Source organism: Rhipicephalus microplus, chromosome X, assembly GCF_043290135.1.
Source record: "Rhipicephalus microplus isolate Deutch F79 chromosome X, USDA_Rmic, whole genome shotgun sequence".
Lineage (NCBI taxonomy): Eukaryota > Metazoa > Arthropoda > Arachnida > Ixodida > Ixodidae > Rhipicephalus > Rhipicephalus microplus.
In genome coordinates, this window is record NC_134710.1 from 224,400,907 (window position 1) to 224,425,510 (window position 24,604).

The 24,604-nt window shown below is 49.5% G+C and overlaps 1 protein-coding gene across 2 annotated transcripts in view; it reads right to left on the minus strand.

Moving 5' to 3' along the window:
* Nucleotides 1-24,604, minus strand: part of tna (Zinc finger MIZ domain-containing protein tonalli) — a 318,898-nt gene that overhangs the window by 175,639 nt on the left and 118,655 nt on the right. For both annotated transcript variants that reach the window (XM_075878705.1, XM_075878703.1), the window contains one exon: nucleotides 11,940-12,038. The gene's annotated coding sequence lies outside the window, so the exon portion shown is untranslated. The remainder of the gene's footprint in view (nucleotides 1-11,939; nucleotides 12,039-24,604) is intronic.

A 24,604-nucleotide genomic window follows, 5' to 3' on the forward strand; every position in this document is an offset into this window, starting at 1 on the left:
ACCTCGACGATGAAAACTGCCCGAAGCATGACGGCGCATTCCATGGGCTTGCCTCGGAACAGCTCGCTGAGCTTGATTCACGGAAGGGACCTTTCAGTAAGCGCCAAGCTCGAGGAATCATTATTGATACGGCAAAATTAAACACTCTCGAGGAATCCCCTCACACCTCCCATCCCAGCCACAACCTTTATACTGGGTACTTGGAGGGCTAAAAACGTTTGGGTGGAGTCGAGTGCTCGACAGGCAAATTCGATCATTCTGACGCATCATTTCTCAAGCGCAGGCCTACCGAGGGCGATCTTCCGAGCCTGCAGTGCCTTCTCGTTTCGTCGGTTCTCTAACGCGGCGAAGCGACATCGGGGCCGATCGATGTAGGTCGGGGGATCGAAACACCTGCGGTGCCGATCTACAAATGCCATTCTTGACGGTACGTTGGGAAGCACCGGAGGCCTACTCTTGGACAGCATTTTCATCGCGTCGACCACACACACATTTTCGACGCTGACGGCTCGTTGCATCTGGCCACGATCAGTGATCTTTCTCGTACCGCTGTAGTTGTTCTTCGAGTTCCCGAAAGAATGTGCTTGCAGTGTGGCGCTCACTTCGCAAGCGTCCACTGGTCCGGCTGCCTTGAACTTCTTTAACTCACGACGAGGCGTCTTGGGCTTTGGCGTTTCCTCTTTATTGTCATCATCTGCGGGCAAGACCACGCAACGCCTCTTGTTAGTAACGGTTCTCATCGTGTCGCCGGACATGACCTTCTGGAGTCCTCCAGAGGTCTTCTTGGTTGTCGTCTTCCCGGAAAGACTTCTAGCGAAGGCATCAGACCCTTCCGAGTTGACGGTAGCCCCATCGCGTTGATGCCACGTATTTGTCGCTACGACGTCACGGCGATGCCATGCTACGACCACCTTCCTGTCCGCGACGTTGCCGTGAGTAGCCCGCCCGGTCTCCGTGCAAGAGAGCAACTGAGGGCCCAGCCACGAGTTGCTCGAGGTGTTCAAGGCGCCTTGATGTTCCAGGCCACCGCGATGTCGCCTTGCCGCCGCATCTGCCGTCGACGTCACGACTCTTGTCGAGCCACCGGAGATGACCTTCTGGAGTCTAGAGGTCTTCTTGGTTGTCGTCTTCCCGGAAAGACTTCTAGCGAAGGCTTCAGACCTTTCCGAGGTGACGGTAGCCCCGTCGCGTTGATGCCACGTATTTGTCGCTACGACGTCACGGCGATGCCTGGCTACGACCACCTTCCTGTCCGCTGCGTTGCCGTGAGTAGCGCGCCCGGTCTCCTTGCAAGAGAGCCAGTGAGGGCCTAGCCACGAGGTGCTCGAGATGTTCAAGGCGCCTAGATGTTCCAGGCCACCGCGATGTCGCCTTGCCGCCGCATCTGCCGTCGACGTCACGACTCTCGTCGAGCCACCGGAGATGACCTTCTGGAGTCCAGACGTCTTCTTGGCTGTCGTCTTCCCGGAAAGACTTCTAGCGAAGGCTTCAGACCCTTCCGAGTTGACGGTAGCCCCGTCGCGTTGATGCCACGTATTTGTCGCTACGACGTCACGGCGATGCCTGGCTACGACCACCTTCCTGTTCGCGACGTTGCCGTGAGAAGCGCACCCGGTCTCCGTACAAGAGAGCCAGTGAGGGCCCAGCCACGAGGTGCTCAAGGTGTTCAAGGCACCTAGATGTTCCAGGCCACCGCGATGTCGCCTTGCCGCCGCATCTGCCGTCGAAGTCACGACTCTCGTCGAGCCACCGGAGATGACCTTCTGGAGTCCAGGGGTCTTCTTGGTTGTCGTCTTCTCGGAAAGACTTCTAGCGAAGGCTTCAGACCCTTCCGAGTTGACGGTAGCCCCGTCGCGTTGATGCCACGTATTTGTCGCTACGACGCCACGGCGATGCCTGGCTACGACCACCTTCCTGTCCGCGACGTTGCCGTGAGTAGCGCGCCTGGTCTCCGTGCAAGAGAGCAACTGAGGGCCCAGCCACGAGTTGCTCGAGGTGTTCAAGGCGCCTTGATGTTCCAGGCCACCGCAATGTCGCCTTGCCGCCGCATCTGCCGTCGACGTCACGACTCTCGTCGAGCCACCGGAGATGACCTTCTGGAGTCCAGACGTCTTCTTGGCTGTCGTCTTCCCGGAAAGACTTCTAGCGAAGGCTTCAGACCCTTCCGAGTTGACGGTAGCCCCGTCGCGTTGATGCCACGTATTTGTCGCTACGACGTCACGGCGATGCCTGGCTACGACCACCTTCCTGTCCGCGACGTTGCCGTGAGTAGCGCGCCTTGTCTCCGTGCAAGAGAGCAACTGAGGGCCCAGCCACGAGTTGCTCGAGGTGTTCAAGGCGCCTTGATGTTCCAGGCCACCGCGATGTCGCCTTGCCACCGCATCTGCCGTCGACGTCACGACTCTTGTCGAGCCACCGGAGATGACCTTCTGGAGTCCAGAGGTCTTCTTGGTTGTCGTCTTCCCGGAAAGACTTCTAGCGAAGGCTTCAGACCCTTCCGAGTTGACGGTAGCCCCGTCGCGTTGATGCCACGTATTTGTCGCTACGACGTCACGGCGATGCCTGGCTACGACCACCTTCCTGTCCGCGACGTTGCCGTGAGTAGCGCGCCTTGTCTCCGTGCAAGAGAGCAACTGAGGGCCCAGCCACGAGTTGCTCGAGGTGTTCAAGGCGCCTTGATGTTCCAGGCCACCGCGATGTCGCCTTGCCACCGCATCTGCCGTCGACGTCACGACTCTTGTCGAGCCACCGGAGATGACCTTCTGGAGTCCAGAGGTCTTCTTGGTTGTCGTCTTCCCGGAAAGACTTCTAGCGAAGGCTTCAGACCCTTCCGAGTTGACGGTAGCCCCGTCGCGTTGATGCCACGTATTTGTCGCTACGACGTCACGGCGATGCCTGGCTACGACCACCTTCCTGTCCGCGACGTTGCCGTGAGTAGCGCGCCTTGTCTCCGTGCAAGAGAGCAACTGAGGGCCCAGCCACGAGTTGCTCGAGGTGTTCAAGGCGCCTTGATGTTCCAGGCCACCGCGATGTCGCCTTGCCACCGCATCTGCCGTCGACGTCACGACTCTTGTCGAGCCACCGGAGATGACCTTCTGGAGTCCAGAGGTCTTCTTGGTTGTCGTCTTCCCGGAAAGACTTCTAGCGAAGGCTTCAGACCCTTCCGAGTTGACGGTAGCCCCGTCGCGTTGATGCCACGTATTTGTCGCTATGACGCCACGGCGATGCCTGGCTACGACCACCTTCCTGTCCGCGACGTTGCCGTGAGTAGCGCGCCCGGTCTCCGAGCAAGAGAGCCAGTGAGGGCCCAGCCACGAAGTGCCCCAGGTGTTCAAGCCGCCTTGATGTTCCAAGCCATCGCGATGTCGCCTCGCCACCGCATCTGCCGTCGACGTCATGATGGCTCCCGGAGTCTTTCTGGCGGTTTCGTAATAGCAGCTGTGCTCTGCCTGGAAGCTCTGGAAACCCTCCTGAGGCGGCCGAGCGCCGAGGTTGGAGCGGCAAGTTGACCGTAACAGGGGTCTGCACTTAGCCGCAGGAGCCGTTGCGGCCATTTGGTTGTAGAAGCCACACCAACGACCTACTGAACGATCCACCATTAGAGCGAGCAGCCGCGTTATACTTCTTCTTCATCCTCCGATTATCCCGGCACCACCCACCCCGAGTGCACGCGCTGATGACGATAACTTTGCTGCTGCGACATGACTAGTGGACCTAAGAATAACATAACACTGTAATTATAAGAAGAATTCACCTTCTACTCGATCAATCTTCTCCAATAGGTATTTGATGTACGGAGGACAAGAAGAAAATGACGCATATAATTGCTTACATTTCCCTGTCATCTAGAAAGGAGGAAATAGTAATTACAAGGCTGCTTTGTCGTGTCCCTTCACTCAACTTCAGCTTCACAGGTCAGGTCTGGCCCAGTCGCCTTTGAGCCTTCACTGTAATGGGAAATGAATCTCTGTAGCACTTCATTTTTGACGTGCCAAAGATTTAAAATACAAAAGGAAAGACAACTAGAAGAACCCATACGAAAGTTGTCCTTAAATTTGTGACTTCCAGTGATTTTTTCTTTTGGGCGTAATCACATTTGGTTTTAGGCACAGGAGCTTTCTCAACAATTTAACGAATCTTTTCTGGCTAACCTCCCTGTCCTTCCTCATTTATTCCTCCTCCTCCTTAACAATAACAAATCTTTACGAGAGTCCAAAAGAATTGAATGTTAACTGTAGCTGAATTTAGTTGTTTTAGACACAGACGGGTTTTCTTTGTGTGTGTGTGTGTGTGTGTGTGTGTGTGTGTGTGTGTGTGTGTGTGTGTGTTTTATGTTATTTTTAAAAACTTTTTTTTTTGAAATCTTACAAGTTCAAATTATACTAGTAATGGCTATTGATCTCGATTTCAACCCTTTCCCCCAAGAAGTGCATTAGTTTAGCAAGCAAGGCACTGTTCGAATCATAGTATATACACCGGAGTGGGACGCGCCAAGATGTTGAGGAACCAACCAACCAACCAAGCCTTTATAATCGAAAGTGGGGCCCATCCTCCTTGTCGGGTATGCACCTGTTTTCATTAGATGACAAAATAGACTAAAAATAGTTGAACGCGATAGCTATCCTGTTCATAGGGCGTACTTCAACCACTTAATGTATACTTTTTATAGTATGAAGTTATTCAATAATTTGAAATTGTGGTTTAGTGCAGTAATCAATGAAGTTGAAAGTGGCTTGTGTCAGCGAAGGTTTCGCATGTGTAATGGGTAGCATGCCTTCAACGACGAACAATTATGCGCGTGAAATCTTTCCGAACTTGCTATGCACACCCACTACTTTACGTGAATACTTTTTGTTACGGGTGGCTGGATTGAAACGAAGAATTCGTTATAACAATCACATGTTCTGACGTGTATATGCTTGTACTACGCAATAATATTGCTATATTAGACGGTGTGTTGAGAAGCCTGTATACCGGACGCGTGTGTTTGTAAAGTATGGAAGTAATTTTCACCGCATTTCCGTGCAGAGGAAGTTGTTTTAATGATATGTGCGACCTTTTTAATGATATGTGCGGCGTTGTGATTTAATTATTATTCTAGAAAAACGTTTGCATAATACGTTTTCGTGAGTACTATTGCTGTTTGCCCCACCAGAAGCGAATGACTGATGTTGTCTCAAGTACAAAAAAAATGTTGTCTTCTAAGTACTCAGCGCACCTACGATGCTGTCCAGAATTGTAACACAGCCACGGCCTGACGTTGTGTGGCTAAACGTTAATGTAGAGAAAACAAACAAAGGTGCTGCGATTATTGTAACAGTGCTTATAGCGCAAGAGTTTTAGACGCGTTCTTGAGGATAAAGATGCACAGGGGCAAGAAGAATAACATTTCTCGACGTTGTGTTGATGCATGGTCGAAAGATAAAGACGAAGTGAGATGGACAAAGACATGAAAGCGACGCATAAAAAAAAAGGTCCCCGCCGCAACCACCACCATCTTCGTAATACAAGGAGCTTTTGGGTGAAACCTTCAGCAACTCGTTAACCCTAAACCACAAAGGCGAGTTCGTTGACGGCAATTTATGTAAGCTCCACTGCGCGCAGTGGCAGGCGAAGCCTTTTTCAACTACACGGTTTTCCTTGCTCCCTGCACCATTACTGCACCAAAGTTACTAAAGTTACTACCCTGCACCCCTGCACCATAGTTACTAAAAAGTGGCATCGGAAGTTTTTCGATAGAAGAGGCCTATAGCGTCCAAAGCACGCTTTCCTGTACTTGCTTTTGAGGCCACCCCACCACGGTGGTCTATAGTGGCTAAGGTACTCGGCTGCTGACCCGCAGGTCGCGGGATCGAATCCCGTCAGCGGCGGCTGCATTTTCGATGGAGGCGGAAATGCTGTAGGCCCGTGTGCTCAGATTTGGGTGCATGTAAAAGAACCCCAGGTGGTCAAACTTTCTGCAGTCCTCCAGTACGGCGTCTCTCATAATAATATGGTGGTTTCGGGACGTTCAACCCATTATATCAATCATTGCTTTTGAGAACAATCCACGAATGGGAGTGTTCCTCTTTTTTTCCTCCTAACGACACGGAGAAAACGCGCACGTGATCATTTGAGACGTTTCATTTACAACCCGTGTCCCGCGGGCGTTTGGAAGGCCTTAACCGATAGTCTACTGACTCGGTGGTCAAGTATATACGAGCAGCCCAGCACGTTTCGGTGACTGTCGAGTCAACAGGGGGTGTGCCGTCACCCTTGATTCGCAAGGGGGCAACACTATCATCCCGCCATTTTGAAGGTCCATTCGTACACACGTACAGCTGTCCGTGCTTCGGCGTGCAGGAGGTGATCCAGAGGCCACTAGACATTCAAGCTGCTGTACGGATCTCGAACACAGCACGTACAGCGAAATTTTTGTGCGTATGGAGAGCACGCGGACCTCCGAAATGGCGAGCCCGACGGTAGCGATCCTCGCGGATGACGTCAAGTACATACTCCTTATAGTATATGGAATCAACGGAGCACCTCACGACTCTATCAAAACTTTGACAGTCGATGAGCAATGAAAGCAGGAAAAGCACGAACGTGCCGTCTCGTTCTCTGTGTAGTCGTGATTAGAAAAAATTATTCTAACCAGTATGTTTTAGGAATAGTATTGGTAAGCAGTGTGAATTAATTAGTAAAGTATTTTCGCCCCTTGAAATGTGCCACCTGCACATATTCTCGACAACTGCAACGTGTTTATCTTCCCCGTGCACTCTGGCTGTGAATCACTCACCACTGTTCCGCTGCTCAACTAAACAACCATACGCATTCATAACTCCGAATGAAAAATTTTCTGAAGTGCCTATACAAGAACAAAATTCTTATTTATGTCTTTATCAATTTATAATATTTAATCTTTAGATAACGTGAACAAAAAATAATAAACATCTGCTGCGCGCCACCACAAAACGTTGCCGGAGAAGGAGGCAGTGACTATATGGTGACGGGGCCCGTCAACTCAGTAATATCATAAGCGTGAGGGGGCCCGTCAGTGCAGTACTATCGTTAAAGTGAGGGGGCCCGTCACCGTGGTGAAATCGTAACAGTGACGGGGCCCGTCATATTAGTGATGCCACTATAGCGACGGCCCCGTCTTCGTAAAGCAATGACTACGGTGAGGGGGCCCGTCACCGTAGTGTAATCGTAAAAATGAGGGAGCCCGTTGCCGTAAATTTGTAGTCGTTTTAGACGCCACCGTCCAGCTGTTTTGATGGCGTAGTGGCTTCACGCGCTGTTGGGGAAGCGGTGGTGTCGTGACGCAGCTCGTCAGTTCACATTCCAGTTTTTGAATGTTTTACTTTTTTCCTTTTTTTCAAGGTAATGCGGCAAGAAAATCACGTCGCTGCCTTCGGCGGTCGTCAGACAGCCCTACCATGTGAATTTCGTGGCGGAGTGTCGTTGGTGCCGTACTTCGGTGCGAATCGCGCTCTTTTTTTATTTTATTTTCTCAGTATCGTTTGAAATATTGTTACTTGTTTTTAAATGATAATCGTGTTCATTCCTCAGGGATATAACTATCAACTTTTTTTTACGTCCAACAAGGAATGAAGACCTTTCCCGATGATTTCTGATTGATACGGCGCTGGGCGAGCAGATTCCGTTGTATGGGTGTGCATTAACTTTATTATCGCATTGAACAACCACCCTCGGCGGGGTTTTGTTCCTTTACATTAATACCGTAGCTCCAACTAATAATTTGTTACACATAATATGATGTTCCCAAAACAATCTGTTCCGCGTATTTTTCCTGTCGCTGCATGAAGGCGACGTATGGGCTGATGCCAAACTTTGTGCAGGTCAACCTAGAATGTGTCCCGACCCTGAGGGCTGTGTAGTTGGACGGTGTGTTTCAGTAAGTCCCCAAAACCACAATACATATGACTACAATACATGTAGCCCTGACTGCGGGCCCACTTCGCTTGAAATCGTGCACACAGACTTATTCATGCGATCGAATTGGCTCCTCCATACAAGGGGATAAGCAAGCTGCTTTCGTCCCACGAATGCGTGCTATTGCTATGCAAACGTAGATAGACAATCGAGCTCTCTTCGGTGCTGTAGATACTCGCACGGTGGTGAGCTCTCTGTAGCTATCTTCCCATCCTGAGACGACACTTGTCCTGCGGAATCGAAACGTGTTCCGTATCCTTCTCGGCAATTAAAATGCGATTACGCCGAAGTCGTGGGCGTGACCAATCGTCTGGGTGCTTTAATTTGCAAGTGCTGGCTGGTGCGGCTGCAGGCTCGGGTAAACCACAAGGGGTGACCAAGCCAATGAAACGAGTGTGCAGGAATTAACGCGCATTTAGCCGCGTCGATGTACTCTGCGATGAGGGAAGCTATAGCCGTAGGGAGCTTGAATGCAGTCGTCTCGCGCAGCAGTAAAGAAAAAACAAACAAATAGAAGCATTTCCCGTCGCTTCAGTAAGATAAGGAACAGCAGTACTATGTCGAGGCCGATCACTATAGGCACCATTGTTAAAATGGTCCACCTCATAATTACATCATTACGGTGCTGTATTAATTGCCTTGATGCGACAGGCTCTGTGCACGCGCTTTTAATGGTTCTTAAAACTCGCCACACTTGCAGTACTGCAGTGTATTTAGCGGGGGGGGGGGGGGGGAGCTCAGACTAGGGCTGTGCGGCAGCTCCCACACGGCGAGCTGGGTCCGTCAGCGAGAAGTTGACTCAGTTGATCGTCCAGGTTCTCGCTGGCGAGCGGTTCCTCCCATCGCTCCACTGTAGGATGCTGTCTTTGAAATAGGCAACATTACTCGAAGCAATATTGAAAGCAGAAAAGATAGAGAAAAGTTCAGTTAGTCAGCGCGACTCGAACTGAAGACAGACACCAATAACGCATCATGTCGCACGTACACCGCCAACGTACCCACTGCGCCTCGAAAAATCAACGCGGTAGGGCTAATAACCGGCACAAACAGCAACGTGATTTTTTTTTCAAATAAACAAAAACAAAATTACGACTCCTTGAAAGCGGTAAGGAAAATAGTGACACATTATTTTTTTTAAATAACAAAAACAGATTTGAACCGACGACCTGCGGTACGACCGCATTTCCAACTGCACGTCGACCCACTGCACTACCAGAACAGCTGGGCGGATGGCGTCTAAAACGACAACAAATTCATGGCAACGCCCCCCCCCCCCCTAAGTTTTACCTTTACACTACGCTGACGGGCCCCCTCACAGTATTCTCATTGCTTTACGGTGACGGGGCCCGTCGCTATAGCTGCATCGCTATTATGACGGGCCCCGTCACCAAATCACGTTTACACTACGCTGACGAGCCCCCTCACTTCAACGATAGTACTGCATTGACGGGCCCCATCAGTCAGTGCCTTCCGAGAAACGCCTGAACCACTAAACGGCCATTTCAAACGATATACCGTGCAGGAGCGTGGCTCGAGTCGATAGAGTTGTGGCGTTTCGGTGGCCACCGACTGGATGGCCATTCAAAAGTTCCCGCGGTGTGACACCTATATTAGATTCACCAACAAGGTCATTTTCTTGAAACCGCTTAATGTCCAGGTAACAACTGGTGAAAATAAAGCCCACCCATGCACACTAACCCGATTGCAATATAACACAGCAGATATTTACAAAAAAAAAAAACAAAAACTCTGAATGAGGTCTGCATGCCGCGATATTGCAATAAGCGTTTTCCCGCACCCAATGCCAACGACCACATATGGTCATAGTTGTGACACAATATAAACCATAAGCCCGTAAACGGCTATCCGAAAGAAGTGGCCCGAACATTACGGCGCATTATGGCTTGAGTAAACGGTTTGATTTGATGTAGAGGCGGTCGTTCTCCTCGACAAAGTTGACAGTGTTTTAACAAACAGTGCTGCGAGGGATACAAATCTTTAAAACGTAATAGGACGACGAATCAGTGTCAATGAATGTGCGTGGACTATACTCTTGTATTGAAAGAATTTCGTTATATTTGTGGCGGTCCTTTTATTGGCGCAGAGAGAGAGAAAGAAATATTTCTAGAGAAGGGCAGGATAGGCTTATTTTCGACCAGGCGCCCTTCCGAAGGGTCGCTCTATCTGCGACGCGGACTGAAAGACTACAAACTCGAGGCGCATAACCTGTTCAGTTAATCACCCTGGGGATCATTAGATCGAATGGTTAAGAGCTGTGCGCTTGCGTCCTTTGTTTTGTGCCGATGAATCTCCATCTTTGCTTTTACGTTTAAATCTCTTCGTGTTGCCAGTATAAGCGACAGCACGCACGCAGAACTGGAGGGTTTGTTTTTTACTTGGGGCAAACTGCATCACTATGCACTATATAGAGCATTTCCGATGGAGGCGGAAATGTTGTAGGCCCGTGTACTCAGATTTGGGTGCACGTTAAAGAACCCCAGGTGGTCAAAATTTCCGGAGCCCTCCACTACGGCGTCTCTCATAATCAAAAGGTGGTTTTGGGACGTTAAACCCCAAAAATCAATCAATCATGCACTATATAGAGCGAGGGGTTATCAAAGACGACTGTTTGCGCCATTGATAATATATCTTGTGCGGGTGAAAAACTTCGTCCCAACGAGCCAAGTTCCTTTTCAAGGTAAAGGAGCACGCACAAAGTTGCACGTGGAGACGTCCGGACTACAGCGGACGCGATTTCAGGGCTGTAGCCACGGCGCGCGTTTCTTGATTACCGCAGGCACTCTTGCGGTTGTGGTCGTTGTTGTTATTGTTCGCCTACTAGCTGTGGCGCACATACACTGTGGGGTATTGGCCGAAAATTGAGTGGTTTTGTAAAATATTATGAAGTTGCTACAGGATAGGAAAATTGCAGATCACAGAGAAAATTATGTTGTTCAATCTAATGTATATATCTTTATTTAAAAAAAAGCTCTCAGTCTTTTTTTTTTTACGGGGAAAGCTCTTTAAGCATTCGGTCTGTACATGCAGTCTCTCTTAGTACCTGACTGCCTTGTTCTATGACTCACTCAGCAGGTGCGGACGGACCGACGGCCAGACAGACAGACAGGTGGATGGACGGATGGATGGAGGATTCACGGTTTACCGATGAAACCCTCCGAACTTCGCCTCACATAGCATGAATCACTTCGTTGATATGCTTTAATTTTTACGCTAAAGGGCAAATAAGTAGAGCAATACCCTCAATTTTCATGCGTACGTAATAGAGTAGACACATTAGGATAACAATAATAATTAGTCAGTTAACCAATTTGTTTTATTAATTTAGTCTCTAACAGCTACGAATACCTTCGCATGCAAACACACAGGGGGCTCTACGTATGTGTTTGTGGCTACGGTTTGTGTCATATATATATATATATATATATATATATATATATATATATATATATATATATATATATATATATATATATATATATATATATATATATATATATATTCACCCACCTTCAGGCATGATCTCTGCCTTCCTCCTTTTCACTCTCTCTTCTCCGGATTATGCCAGTGAATTTTAGCGCGGCTAAGTCGTATGGATTGCTGCCTACAGTGTAGTTATTAGTAATTTTCTTTTTCTTTCATTAGTGAGCATGTAACACAATTCTGGATGTCAGCTCTGCATGAGAGGGAAGTTCAAATTCAGTGTCCTAGCGTAAACCAAAAGGCCTTTTCCAGCACAAAGCCACCCAGCCTGCTTGCGTTCCTTTATAAACCAGTCGGCGTTCTCCGAACGTAAAATATAAAACTGAATAATGACACTTTGACTGCCCGCTTGCAGGAGACCGTCTACACTGGTCATCTAGCAGCTCGACGCAACAAGTAGGTGGTCACCCAAAATTTGCTCGGCTGTGAGATTCAAACCAGTTGCGCATGCTTATCATATCGCTCTGAAGAGACGAGTCCGGACCGCCAAGGTGTGTACTTACAGCTTGGACCACGAACCAAACGATGACGCCTTGATAGTCCTACAGGCTCATGCCTTTCCAGAGTCCTCGGCAGGAAGGCTGCGGACGCACGGACAGGATCTGCACACGCCAGGAAAGAGCGACGCAGCGCCATTTCAAGGGGAGTCGTATAACATGGTGCAATATCTCTTTAAATACACTAAAAAATTGATCTTGTGTGTTTGTGTGTTCACCGTTGCGTCTCCTGGCGGAACTGTTGGTGATTAAACCGACGTGTTTAAACCGACGTGTGGACATGGTGCACCACTGACGCATTGGAAGATTTTTCTCTCTCTTTGTCTCGAACACATCCGTCCCCAAACAAACATGGCTCCAAGCTGTGTTCGCAGGGTACCCGCTCACTGGATTTCGTGCCGACCGGTTGTGCCCCCGCGATCTCCGACGACAGCGCAGCTCTGGCCGACTGACTAGCCCTACGCCATCTCCTGACGCCGACAAGAGCTCTCGCCGAGTTGTAAACCATCCTTGGACTTCTGTGACCATGTCCATCTTTCCTATATTCCCCTTACTTCACTACGTCACTGTCCCTGTGCCACGCTCTCTCCTTCCCCATCTCTCTGTCTCTATACCTTTTAATCATATATCCTTTTAATCCCTCCTTACACCCATCCCTCGTGAGCTATACTGTTGAAGTGTCCTCCCCCTGAGAGAGAGTCAAGGGGCTCACTTTTATCTTCTTTTCTTTCAGAGTCACATAATAAAGCTGTGTTCGCTATCCGTACTTTGGCGTTAAGCGCATACGTGTAACGGGGGCTCTCACCGCCACGCCATCGGCCGCGGCCGCGTGAAAACAGTCACACATCGCAAAATGAGACGCTCGTCTCGAAGGTCATGTGAAGGCAGCCTGCTGCAATCTCCTTCCATTTCGTAAGATTGGTTAACAGCAAAAATAGCTAACATAGGGAAACAGTACCGTGGTGTACATACAACTTAACGCCACGTAGTGCATCACTGCTTTGCTTAGGGCACGATCAGCGCCGTAGCAGGTGGCGGCGTTGCTAATCCCACAATTTTGCACAACCTTCTGCAGCAGTAATTTGTGTATAGGCAACTCTTGACGAAGTACTATCGCCCGCACTGACCAGGGAAGCTGTGGTGTTTTTTGTTTTTGTTTGTTTTGCGCTTAAACATGAAAGCACCGATTAGAAAATTGTGATGTGACGATTTTTTCTCGCTACTATAACTTCGTTATACCGAGGTTGTACTGTACAACTAAGACTGCGTGTGATAAACCTAATACTTATTTATTTTGGTGAACATGGTGCATCACGGCAAAGCAAAAGTAATATTGGACTAGGGCATGTTCTCCTTTTTGTCAGTACGAAGTTGAACTAAACAACAACAACAACAACAACAACAACAATAATAATAATAATAATAATAATAATAATAATAATAATAATAATAGTCTGACCAAACTTCTTGTTTCTTTTTATCACTAATGGTGCGGCTGAAGCGAAAACGTCATCCCTTTTGTCGCATTACACCTTTCCCTGTGGAAGCATTGGTAAAGCGAAACGCACTGGAGGGTGCAGCAAGGTGAGACAGGCGAGACGAGCGCTCCCCTCTACATCCCGTTTATTGCGCTTCACTTTACCAAGTACTCATCAGCGACCTGGGTCCCGAAATTCTACTCTGCTCATGCACATCATTGGCTTTTTCTGTCACTAAAACACCAACAAAGTGGTGAACATAGCGCAGGGGTGTTGTGGGAGCCAGTTAATCGCATTGAGGTTCAAGCCGACACCGGTGTATAGAGTGACAGCCACGGAGTGAAGCTAGTAGACGGCGACTGCGCGGCGTCGGCTTTTTGAGCCGGTATTTGTGCTCATCCTCAGCGCGACGAGGGGAGCCAACAGAGGCGCTGCTCAAGGAGTCGGCCCCGTGTGCGCCGCCACTCCAAGTGCAAGCGCTGAAAGGGGCCCCGAAGAAGAGCAGCCAGCCAGAAAGGAAGGCGCGCGCTGAGAGAGCGGTCAACGTGGGTCGCTTCGACCGGAACAAATAAATAGGATGGGGCCCGAAAGGCACCCCGTGAAGCAACAAGGGAGCAGTCCCGGATTCTTCCTCTCCACCACCGAGAGGGAAAGCGCGATCGGTGGCAAGTAGCGTCGAGAAGTCGCTCCGGCCCCCGGGAATCGCACGACACAGACGAAGGGGCACCGTTATAAGAGGGCGAGGAGGTAATGGCAGCCGGCCCCGCAGAGGCGAAAAGGGGGCGAAACCAAGGCGCCAGATCTTCCCGCCGCAAGGGAGCCAGAAACAAACTCACACAACCGTCTCGGGCTCAGGATGAAGCCCTAAGACAAAGACAAGCTAAACCGACGCCGACCGAGCCAATCCAGAAAGGTTTCCCTATCCGGGAACAAGAAGAATGAGCTTAGCAGCGCCGAGATGAAAGTAAAGCCAGGGGAAAGAAAGCGAAATAAGTAAGAAGACCGGGCTCCTTTCCCCAATCGATACGCTGTCTGTGAACACTGCCTTGTTTCTTCGCCGTTTGAGCCTTTTTTATGCCCGTGTCGACTGCCCGCGTTCTCGGCCTCTTGCCCGCCCACTCCTTTCTCCCTCTCCCTCGTGCGTTTTCTTTCTTCCTCGGGAGTGCAGCAGCGGCCCAAGTAAGCGCCATCCAGCCACTTCGGTCATGCAATCGAGAGGCGCGGGAGAGCAACCCTGTGGCACGGGGTTGCCAGACCAAGTCCTGTTATCGACCAAAGCTGTTTCTAGCCAGGCCTGCAAGGCAAGCGAGAAGGCCGCCTTTCTCATCCACCCACCTTTATTTCTTCGTTTGTGCATCCTCTCTCTCTCCTTCACTTTCTCTTTCCTCCTCATTTTTCTTGTCATTCTTTGGAAATCGGCGGGCAGGCTAGCTCCGGTGCTTACTTCAGTTACCACACTATTCGCTATGGGATTTGCGTCTCTTCTCTTTTTACCCGCCAGCCTCATCTCTCTGCTTGTTTTGCGGCTCTTCGCTTTTCCATTCTCCCCGAGAGCGCTCCTCCACTCCTTCAGTCTTTGCGCACTCCCCAGTCAAATGGGAAAGCCGAGGTACTTTCTTGAGACTGCAATCTGCAAGCGAATGCAATGGACATTTCTCCCCTTCTCCTCTCTCTTTTCTTCGTTCCCCCTCTCTCTTACTTACCCACTCACTCTTTTTTTTTTTGTCACCGTCGCAAGAGAACGAAAACTTTAAGGGCTGTGTTTCTGTTTCGCCTAGCGCCGGCATGAGAATGACTGAACTAAATGGTCTTTTGCGCAAACAGTCTGCGCCTCGCTTCTTCACGGGTTTCTTGCAAAAGTCAGACTCGAGAGAGTTGGGTTGTTTTCAGGAAGCGAGATGGGTCCGACCGTCGAGACGCAGCGACATTGCGATGGAGTATGCCGCTCTTCTTGCTCAACGTGGTTTTTCTGTCCTTTTTTTTCTTACTTGTTCAAGCACGATGCTACTGTAGCCACGAGCGAGAAAAGAGTAACGAAACAACAGCAGCATCAACTCAAATCTCATTTCACACGTTTTCTTTTCTTTTTACCACTCTCACGTCCCCTTCCCCCGTCACTCACTGGATGTAGTCTGAGAAGCAAAAACTTGTAGTAATGGTCATCTTGCGCACACTTAAAACTCCAGCAGCAGCAGCAGCGGCGGCGGCGGCAGCAGCAGCAGCAGCAGCAGCAGCAGCAGCAGCAGCAGCAGGTGGTGGTGGTGGTGGTGGTGGTGGTGGTGGTAGTAGTAGTAGTAGTAGTAGTAGTAGTAGTAGTAGTAGTAGTAGTAGTAGTAGTAGTAGTAGTAGTATCTAACCAGTAAAGGGTCTGCGCGGTTGAAGAACGAGTGGCTGCGCATGACGCGTCATTGCTTCATCTCATGACGGACAATTGAAGCAGCCTGCGACCATGGGTGAGAGTGAGAGGACCTGTATAGGTTGGATACAGTGTAGGTTGGGCACGGTGGAAATGCCGATAATATACGTGTATAATGCAACAGTACGCGAGAATACGGATAAAATAACACAGGCACAGATTTAAAGGGGAAGATGGATAAAAAAGTGTCCCGTTTTTGCTGTTCAATGTGTGCTCCTTTGTAAGATCATAAAGGATCCTACTAACAGTGTCTCACTACTGGACTTCTTCCTGCACTAAAGCCCATTTCGAAAGAGCGCCACGCCGGAGAAGCTATGCTTCACTATGCTAGAAGTTCGGTAGCGAAATGACAAAAGTCCGCGCGTTTCCAGATCTTCGTTTTACACGTGGCCTCCAGAATTAGCTCCAGATCGCGCGCTACTGGAACTAATCACGGAGGCCACGATGCAAAAATACAGAGATGCCAAGGGATACAAACAACCTATTGCAAACCGTATAGATAACGAGGTTTGCCCATTTCTAAAGTCAAAGCATCTTCATTTATTACTCAGTCCAAATACGAAAAAAGCACGATATTACGGGTCGCAAAATCGTTGAATATATTTCTTGGTGCAAACGAATATACCGCAAGTCTCGCTATAGCTTCCATAGCGTTTCGAATACCGGCTGCGGCGGCTGCATTTTCGATGTAGGCGAAACTGCTGTAGGCCCATGTGCTCAGATTTGGGTGCACGTTCAAGAACCCCGGGTGGTCAAAATATTCGGAGCCCTCCACTAAGGCGTCTCTCATAATCATAAGGTGGTTTTGGAACGTTAAACCCCCCGTATCAGTCAATAAATAAATAAATAAATAAATAAATAAATAAATAAATAAATAAATAAATAAATAAATAAATAAATAAATAAATAATCTTCCATAGCGTTGCACATTATGTATGAAACGGAGTATTAGAATGTATAAACCACCCAGAAAATTGAATGAAACTACATGCAGCACGCTATAAACACATCGTCCACTTTGCTTACAAACTCGGCGAGAAGCATTGCCCTTTGGGATACAGATCGATTCCGATAAACCGGCGCAACAGTTGAATAGGAAGCGACAGTTTATGCGTAGGTGGTGGAAAGCACGACTGCCGTTGCAACGTTAATTTTCCGCAGCCGGCGGCCTAGGAGTGGGTTCGGCCGTTTTGTTCCGAGGCGGATCAGGCGGGAGGGCAGGCCCCGTCGTCCGGCCGGCGGCCTTTGCGGCCGAGATCAAAAGCCCCGGCCGCCGGTCGTTCGGGCTATCGTTCCGAGCGGCCTTTCCCCGCGGGCCGAGCAGGCGCATGAGCCACACGGCAAATTCGCGTGGCGATAAAAACTGGAGAAGAAACCGCAGCGACGCGGCATACAAGATAACGAAAAGACGTGCGCGCATTTCGGGAACAGAGCGCACGGTATCCCCGCTGCTTTGGAAACACGCCATTTTGTCGAGAAGAAACGGCAGCCCGGCTGTTCGCGATGGGATTTCTCAGACGTGCATGCCCGACCAAACATTTATACACACGCACACACACGCATATACACTGTATCGCGATTCCAACGCGCCAGGCGGCCTCGATCACGGACGCCGCATCACTCGATCCAACCGCACACGAAAAACTCGCGCATGTGTACCGAGCTCCCGACAACCCCTTTCTTCCCTCGTTCATTCGAAGCCTCCTCGCATTTTCGAAGAAAAATCTTTCCTGACTTTCGCCATTCTCGTTTCTTCGCGTTCTTCTTCTTTTTCTCTTTTCCCCATTCACGTCCCTGCACCGTTCAAATATTTCTCTCGCGGCGTCGATCATGCTCGGGGTCGGAAAAATGGCGCACGAATGGGCTGCGGTTCCAACCTGAAGTGCGTGCTCGGCGTGCCGGCAATATGTCTGAAAGAGAAAAGAAAAAAAAAAAGAATTGGGCGGTGGGGGGGAGCGGTCCCGAAGGGGAGGGCGCCCCTAAGAAACTAATGAAGAGAAGATGGCTGCAACGAAAAACGAAGAATGAACGAAGCGAGAGATTCACCCTCGAATACACGTCTCACGACAAACATACGAACCCCAGCCACGACATATAGGTGCACGCGCTCTGAAGAGAACGAAAATATATCGCGAAGGCAGCGCACGGCTCAAAACAAGACTCAGTATTTCAGTGGAGAAAGAATAAAAACAGAATAAAAAGACAGTTTCTCGAGGGCGCACCGTCAACACACACACACACACATATACATGCGCCCGCAACTCCGAAAAATCTAGTCGAAAGATGGGACCGAGAAACGAATGATTTGGGATAGACGAAGAGTGGGGGAAAAATAAAAATGCAAAAAAAACATGTACACACATGCAAGCGAAAACGCGCGAGGATCGATATATTCCCGTCTTTTTTTTACTCGTAACGTTCCAGAGGTGTTTCGTTCCTCACGTGTGATGTTTCTTTGACTTTTTTTCTCGAAATCACGGATGCCCCGCCGCGGTGGTCTAGTGGCTAAGGTACTCGGCTGCTGACCCGCAGGTCGCGGGTTCAAATCCCGGCTGCGGCGGCTGCATTTCCGATGGAGGCGGAAATGTTGTAGGCCCGTGTGCTCAGATTTGGGCGCACGTTAAAGAACCCCAGGTGGTCGAAATTTCCGGAGTCCTCCACTACGGCGTCTCTCATAATCATATGGTGGTTTTGGGACGTTAAACCCCACAAATCAATCAATCAATCAATCGAAATCACGGACCGCTCCAACGTATATAGCTGCGCGGCGCGGTTAAACGTACGCGTCTACGGGATGTGCCCCCCCCCCCCCTTTTTTTTTAGAGTTGTGTCCCGTAACGCAGCACATGATCACTTATTGGAAGCTCACTACAGTCTATTTTTTATCTTTTTTTTATCTTATAGATATCGCTGAGCACTTCTAGTAAACCGTTCTACCCATTTTTCACTTATCGCGCGCCTTGATAATCAACAGTTAGAATAACGGGCTTGGCTATTCATCTCGAAGATGCGACGCAGTGCCTAAAATGGCACCGCAACTACTGTGGACTCGATGAATGTGTTCACCTAAGAGAAACGCAATTTGAAAAAAATAAAAATAAAGGGAGATATCACTTTTTTTTCCATTGCGACTCGCCATTGGCGACGTATCCAATTTATCCGAGATATTATTTCGAAGGAGTTACAGTAAAATTCGATAGCATGCTGCCAAGTATTAAGGTGAGTACCGTTCCCACTTCCCCCGGAAATAATAAAAAGAAAACGTCCCGACAAAACAGCGCTAATTCAACCGGTGAGCAGGCGTCTGGAAATCGGCAGAAATATGTGTGCAAGCGCGTTTTGACTTTTAATAAATGCCTGCCATGGCGCAATGAGAGGTAAATTCAATCACTCTATCTACGCGTCATCTGACTGCACTGAGCAAGTGCTCTCGCAACAATCATCAGCAAATATACTTATTTCCCTTCCTGTGACCCATGTTTTTTTTTCTTTGCAACAAACCCGTCACTCACCATGCATGCTCCAAGCAAGAAGAGACAATCAAGGCTCCAGTTGTTGAAAGCCCAGGCTGTGTGAAAGTCCACACTGACTGGCGTATAGGTTGCCCCGCGTAAATTGAGCCCAAACTTTCAACATAAAATTCGCGGTGGAAGGGAATTGAACCACGCGAATACCATTTTCACAGCCTTGCAGGTATAGTGAGGACGTTTATATTCCCTCCATGACTCGCTAATAAATTACGTTCAGCAATTCCACTTTAATTATTTATTGAAGACCTAGATTGTGATACGCATAGTTGTCAATAGCCTTCAGAAACCACTGATTGAACTTTGTTCTATACAATACACTTCACGTGTGCCTGCGAAGTATGGAGCAGAAAAAAAAAGAAGAGGCCACGTAAAGGAGCGTTTTGCACTGCTCTATCGCTCAATAAGCGCACACACGGTGAACAGGTGTGTGTGTGTGTGTGTGTGTGTGTGTGTGTGTGTGTGTGTGTGTGTGTGTGTGTGTGTGTGTGTGTGTGTGTGTGTGTGTGTGTTGTGTGTGTGTGTGTGTGTGTGTGTGTGTGTGTGTGAGAGTGTGTGTGTGTGTGCGTGTGTGCGCGCGCACGCGCTATATTGGCATGGGCGCTTGTCAAACCCTTTGCGAATTGGTGTGCCCATGCGCCATCAGTGTATGCGAGAATAGATAGTAAGAACAAAAAAGGCGGCGTGCTGCAGTCGAGATTCATTCGACGTAGACGGAGAAAATCGCAGTAAAAGGGCACAAATTAAAAGAGTTCATGACACAACAAAATTGAAAGAGAACAAACAAAGTGCAGTGTGCGAGACAAAAAAAAAAATCGAACCGAAAACGAAACCCTATCGATTGCAAAACGCCCTGCAAAGAACGCGGGGAACACACACTGAAAACGCCAATATCAAACGCAACCTCTGTCGAGGGATCCGAGCACACTTTTGCTGGCACCGCGCGCGCACTGCGACGCCGATGTCGAAAGCAGAGAGTTTCGTCTGCAAACGGCCCGTCGTCTGGTTTTCTTTCAGCTGAAGCAAAAGATGCAAAACTAGACGCGCGTGCGAGTCCGTGCATCTGAGACATCTAGCTTTTAACAAGATATATGCACATCCTCTTCTGTGTCGGCTCCCCTCCCCTCGCAGTCTTTCCCGATTCTAAATCTCCCGGCTTTAATTCCGCCTACGCCATTTCGCACGCGGCTATAGCTATAGCAACGGTAATTTATTTTTTTAACATTGCATTTCGAGAGCGATGGAGAAATCGAAAAAAAATGGAAATTAGACGAGCGAGAATAAAACGTGGGCTCATGTCGAAACACTTTTCGTTTTCGTCATTGCGCATATTTTATGCTGCAGCGTATCCGTTCCAGACTTTTGGCGTTCCACTCCAGGTTTTCATTAGGCCTAACTGTACTAGAAGAATGATTAATACTATTACGAAGAGTTTCATGAAAAAGCGCATGCACGTGTTTTACTCGAAAAAAATTGCATGGTCGGGCAACTTGAGCGCGCTTTTTGTGGACGTTTCTCTCGCTTCTTCGCAACATCATGAGCGCATGCATCTTCGATGAGGAAAAAGAAAGCGGATGCCGCCGATGTGTAGACGTGAGACTCTGGATTTTTACGGACAATTAGCGCCACCTATTGACGCAGTTTTGAGTAGTGCAAAGCCCGACTACCTTGCACAGTTTGCTGCGCAACCAGGTGCCACAAGTGCGTGCGAAACAACAATTGAGCGAAATATTAGGTGTGTTTGCGCATTCAACACTCTGAAAAAGAGCTACTGTTTTCTTCCCGCTATTCGGACGCGTCACTGAACCGCCGTGAAGTGTTTGCTGGTTCACTCGCGAGAATGACGGCGAAAGCAAGAGCAGACGCAACCGTTCCGCGCTCTACAAAAAAAAAAAAAAAAAAAAGACCCCAGTCAACACTACTGTTGTGCTGTGAATTGATTGATTGATTATTGGTTGATTGATTAATATCTGGGGTTTAACGTCCCAAAACCACCATATGATTATGAGAGACGCCGTAATGGAGGGCTCCGGAAATTTCGACCACCTGGGGTTCTTTAACGTGCGTGTCGTGAATTGCCACGGACATAAAGGGTTTCAATTTCGCTGATCTTCGCCACTTTCGCGGAGCAGAACGGCAAGAGCAACAGATAAGGGCCATTTCGATTGTGTTGGGTAAGCGAATTACTCGCGTTCTCTACAGCCGATCGCATGAGAAGGTATGATAACATCGGTCATCTGTTATTGTTTTGAGTTGCATTGACAGACAACCGTGGTAACATTGATTATGAAGCTTAACGGAGCGTCTGATCACGGTACGTGCCGTGCAGCAGTAGACAGCTGATGCGCGCGATAAACATCGCATACGCCACGACCACCGATAATCTGAAGTTGTCGCCACCACACAGCTTCGCACACGTAGGGCTTCAAAGGCTCTTAGTTCCGGCTTTAACTGGAAAATGCGAGCACGCGCGTTATACAGGTAAATCGCAAAATGTTGGTCGTGACCACAATCAGGTTTTTCTTGCCGTTGGTTTCCGTGATTGCGGGAGCTATCTCGGAGGCATTGGTTTTGCTTTTCATTGTACAGTGAAAAAGTGGACACGCAGGTATCCCCATTTGCGGTATATAGAAGCGAACGACAATCGTCAACAGAACATTCTAGCATGCGTAATAAAACAGTTCAACGCGCAGGAAGCTAGAGATCGACAGAGAATGCAACTGCAAAGGCGAAAGTCACCATGACCATTCGTGCCAAATAAAGCGTGCTTCGTATCACTGACCGTAAGATAGATTGCGCGTTTATTCACTCCTTCGCTTTGGCATCATCTATATGCCCAAGTTTAACGCATTTAGGCGTTACAGAATACGCGTGCCCCGAACTCGATATGTCAAGGGATGCCCACTTGAGCTTAAATTGCCAGTTGCAGCACGCCGATATAAGAGAAACATCGTTTGCACTGTACCGGTAATTCGATTTGAGGAGCTTACTACTTTTCAGGGGCGAAGCTCCTTATGTCATGGCTTGTGCGTCCCTCGTTGTACGCAACCACCAGTGGCACATACCCTAAATATAGCGGTCCTTACGATTTTGACCTCCAAGGTGGTTCCGGTGAGAGATTTCTTCTGTGCGTTGTTGAACAATAAAAGATAGTGCTCAATGCACATGTTAATGGCTGCTAAGGGGGAATGAGAGACAGGAGCATTCGGCCTTTAGGTAACGCGCACGCTGCGATCCCCATTAGCAGCTATTGGCGTGTACATTGAGCACGATCTGACAAGAAAGGGTTGCTACGTTATACTCGCTGGGTGTAACTTCCTTGGTTTTAGAAAGGTTTAGCGAGCGTTGGGCCGCATAGCCATGAATACAGTGAACTAGTATATGCCATGAACTCGAGGTGGTTAAAGGTGGGAAGTAAACCCGAAGCGCAAGCCGTAAGAAAGTGTGCATGTGCCACCTCCCGTTTAGTCCTTGAAATGTCCGATGGATGGCGGTGCTTCTATATGAAGAATATATGATGAAAAGATGCGAGATGGTGGTACTTGGAGTGCTGAATAGATGGACGAACGGACACACAGACAGATGCATGGATGGACGCATGAACGGACGCAGGCGCGGATGCATGGACGAACGCAGGGACGGACGCACGAACAGACGCACGCACGGACGGGTGGATGGACGCATGGACGGTTACACAGACGTACGCAGGAACGGACGGAAGCAAGAACGAATGGACGGACGAATGCTTCGCCCCACTCCCCATCATTCACTCCGTGGATATGCTGCCATTTTTTTGGATTGAAAGAAGAAGTTTGCCAGGTCCTCAATATTTAGGAAACCGCGCTTCAGGACCGACAAAAGGGGAGGACGTATATTCATGCACGTTCGCTTGCGGAGGGCTCTCTTTGCACTACCCATTTATGGCCGGCGTGGGGGCACTGGTAGCGGCGCTTTTTGCAGCGCCACTGGGCAGAGTCTGACGTCGAGCCGCTGTCGCCGCGCGAAGTGACGCGTCCCCGTTCAGCGTCGATGCCGCGACCCGGGCGGCCAGGCGCCTGCCCAGCGAAAGCGGAGCGAAGCGGACCAGGGCGGAGGAGGCCGCCGAGAATAGCAGCCGCCAAATGTTGCAAGGGGAGTCAAGTGGTGAGATAGTGTTTGAGAAATCGGCGCGCGAAACGCTCGCGCAAGGTGTCGCCGTTTCACGAGCTGTCGCGCGTGGCCCAAAGTTGGGACTTCCATTGAACGACCGGGGCGGCCGAGTGTCAACCGAATGTCAGCGTGAGCACGATCTGTCGGCGTGCGCTCGCGCCGGTTTTCTTTATTCCTTATTTCTCCTTTCGGCGCGATGCAAGCGACGGGAAAGCCAGAGGTACTGGCTGTCATGTACACCTTGTTTCTCGATCAGACTGCCGGGGCCACCTTCTCGGCGGCGGCGCATTTACGAGCACGTTGCGCCTTCTCTATCTTAATCGCGCGATCCGACACATCACGCTCACAAGATGTTCGACGCGAGGGGGCGGTGCAGGGGCACGGGGATGCTCAGTCCTAAATAGAACGAGGAAGAGGAAATGGAACTTTTTTGGCGACGATGGACTCCCAAACCGAGCCATTCGCAAGCCACTCAACTTTTCTTGCATGTACGCACACTCCGAACTGTTGTCAGTAAATCTGCAGTTCTGCGTTGTTGACGGTGCTATCAAGTTGGCGATGTTGCGTGTACGAGCTCAATGGCGAACGTGCAGTGCGCGAAAGTACTATCGCGTGCTTAAGTATCTCCCAGAAATCGCCGAACTAATGCGATAATAAGAAAGAGGGTCGGGATTTTCGGTGACAAAATCGCGGCATGCCGCACGTGGAGGGCTCTGTAAATTTCTACTGACTGGTGTTCTTCAGCGTGCACCTGAATCTACGAAGTGCGTAACACGGTCCTCCATGGCACTTCGCCTCCATAGAAATGAGGCCGTCGGAGCCGGGATCGAACCCGCGTCCTTCGTGTGAGCAGCCAAGGCCACACCAGTGTGGTCTTGGATCCTCCACCTGGTGGCAGCATAGCGTGCGACGTGAGCGCGTGTGACCGTTTGCGTAAAGCGAGCGAAAATGTGCCGCCGGGAGGCGTCCTCTGCCTGTTGACGAGGCGCAGCGTCACGTGCTACGCCCGCCGATTTCACTCACGCCGCGACAAACGAGGACGCCGCGCGACGAAGACGGAAATGCGCGACACATGAGCGCCGAACAACGTGCAGCAAAGAA